The 2,500-nt window shown below is 76.4% G+C and overlaps 1 non-coding gene across 1 annotated transcript; it reads right to left on the bottom strand.

The window, feature by feature from the left end:
* Positions 1-786: 786 nt before the first annotated feature.
* LOC148218871 (5.8S ribosomal RNA) lies at positions 787-939 on the bottom strand. Its single transcript, XR_015800114.1, has one exon. It is a non-coding gene; the product is annotated as a 5.8S ribosomal RNA (ribosomal RNA).
* Positions 940-2,500: the final 1,561 nt, after the last annotated feature.

Here is a 2,500-nt window from a genome sequence, read left to right as displayed (position 1 = left end):
GGGGCCGGCTTCGCTTCCCCTCCCCCCCCCAAACACCGCGCCTCCCCCGCGACCTTCTCTCTTCTCCCTTTCCCCCGTGCCCCGCCCGGCGCCCGCGCGCCGGGGGGTGGGGGGGGGGTGGGCGGCAGAGAAAAGGCGAGGAGACACACGGGGGGCGGGGGGAACGAGGGAAACGGAGACTCCCATCCCGGAGACGAGAACCGAAGAGGAGAGCGGCAGAGACGGCCCTGACGGGGGGGAACCGGCCAGCCGGGCGGGAAAAGCGGCGACCTCAAGCGGGGAGAGAGAGAAACGCGACGGCGACAGAGAGAGGAGGGGAGGGCTTCGCGGGAAGGAGGAGGGGGTCGCACCCCCGTCCCCGGCGCTCTCGGCCTCGCGCGCGCGCGGCAGCACGGCACGGTACCCCCGCGGTACCCACCCGCAGACAGCCGCCCGCACGGGGGGGAGAGCCCGGGGGCGAGGCCCGCGCCTCGCCTCCCTCTCGGCCCTCTCGCTCTCTCGTCTCTCTCGCACGGCCCACGGCGGCGTCTTCGACGCCGACTCTCGCTCTCCCCGGCCACCGCCACCGCACCGCGGCACGGCCCCGGCAAGGACGAGCTCCGCCCCAGCGGCTCGTTCCGGGAGCGGGGAGCTACGGAGCGCTCCCCGAGTCTGCATTTAGGGGGACGAAGGCCCTGCGCGGCGACGACGACGACGACGTCGACGTCGACCGCGGGCAACGGGCCTGCGAGGCAACCCCAGCCGTGCCGCCGGGGTGGCCCCCCCGGACGGCGATTGATCGTCAAGCGACGCTCAGACAGGCGTAGCCCCGGGAGGAACCCGGGGCCGCAAGTGCGTTCGAAGTGTCGATGATCAATGTGTCCTGCAATTCACATTAATTCTCGCAGCTAGCTGCGTTCTTCATCGACGCACGAGCCGAGTGATCCACCGCTAAGAGTTGTCTGGCTTTCGGGACCGCTCGCGTGAAGCGGCCCCTTTTCTGTTTCTGCAGGGACGCGCGCGCCCCCGCGCGCCCCGCTTCGACCGTACGAGCACACACAAACGGAGGAGGAGGAGGAGAAAGCGCGGGGCAAAAAAGAGAAACCCCGCGCAACGCTCCGAAGGTCGGCCAAAGAAAGGCGGAGGGGCCCGCGCCCCCGACCGCCTCCCCCCGCGAGGGGAGACGCCGCCTCGCGTGCCGTCCTTCGGAGGCGGCCCAGGCGCCCGGGCTCGGACCGACCTCCGCGCGGAGGGGCTTGTGCGGCAACGCGCCGGACCGCGGGGGGCACGGTGGCCCGCCCGGCCTCTCGATCACGGGACGACTACGCGTTCGCGGGCCGGGGGCGCGACCGCCGGCCCCCGCCGCTCCCGGCTCACTCCCTGGCTTCTCCTTTTCACCGCTCCGCCGACTCGCGGAACGCCGCCGCGCCAAAACGCGGGGGCCGGCTCTCCCGCCAGCGGCCCCTGAACGTCGCCCGAAACGCCACGCGGCGGCGGGACCGTTCCGCCGGCGCAACCCCTGGCGCGGGACCGCTTGCCCGCCGGAAGGCGAACGCCCGGCGGGCCGCGCTCCGCCACCGGCGCCGGAGGCGGGACGCCGCCGAGACCCGAGCCGGCATCGCGGAGCGCCCGAGGTCTGCCGCTCGGCAAAACCCCTCCGCCACCCGCGGCCGCACTCCCGGGACCGCCGCCGCTTCGCACCGCCGAGCTGCCCTTCCGCGAGCACGCGCCCAGCGGGCAGGCGTACGGCGGCTGAGCCGGGGGGCACCGCCCGCTCCCCTCGTTTCCACTCGGGGACCGGACGGGGAAGCGCCCCCGCGGCCGCCCCGCACGCCTCCCCTTTTTTTTGGCCCACACGCGGCCGGGAAGGGCGACGGGGAAGCGGACGGGCGGGGCCCGGGCCGGGACGGCCGCCGGTGAAGGCGGGCGCCTCGCGGCCGACCGTCCCCCCCCCCCGGGGGGGGCGGGGACACTCGCCGAGCGGCGACGCCGCCGCTCGGCACGGGGTCGCCCGCGCCCGCCGGACCTCCGGCGATGGAGGAGCCGGCCGAGCGCTGCGCCCCAACGGGCGGGGACAGCGCTCCGAGTCAGGGGTGGCCGGCGGCCGGCGCCGCCGCGGTGCGGTTCGAGGCGACAAGGCCGTCGAGGCGAGAGGCGCGCGGTCGCGCCTGACGCGGCGCCGCCCGCGAGCCCGCGGCGGCGGCTAAGGAGAAAGAGCGAGAGAGCGCGGCGGGCCCCGGCGGCCGCAACCCCGCAGCTGAGGTAGGTAAGGCAGAGAGCGCGCGCCCTCTGCCGGCGTCGCCCCGCATCGCAGAGGCCAGCGGGGTCGGCCCCCCGCGGCCGATCGCGCGCCGCGGCCTCTCCGCCGAGACCGGGCCGCAGAGAGGGGGGGGCAGGGCGCCCCTTCCCCGGCCCGGCACGGGTGGCCCCCGCGCGCGGGCAAGCGCGGCGGGACGCCGACGACGGCGAGCGCGGCCGGTCGCGACGGACACGCCACCGCAGGGGATCGGCGGGAGTAGCT

This window comes from Sturnus vulgaris, unplaced genomic scaffold (genome assembly GCF_052056855.1).
Source record: "Sturnus vulgaris isolate bStuVul1 unplaced genomic scaffold, bStuVul1.hap1 Scaffold_157, whole genome shotgun sequence".
Classification (NCBI taxonomy): Eukaryota; Metazoa; Chordata; class Aves; order Passeriformes; family Sturnidae; genus Sturnus; species Sturnus vulgaris.
The sequence above is the reverse complement of the archived record's forward strand: the minus strand, read 5'-3'. Positions and strand labels throughout refer to the sequence as shown.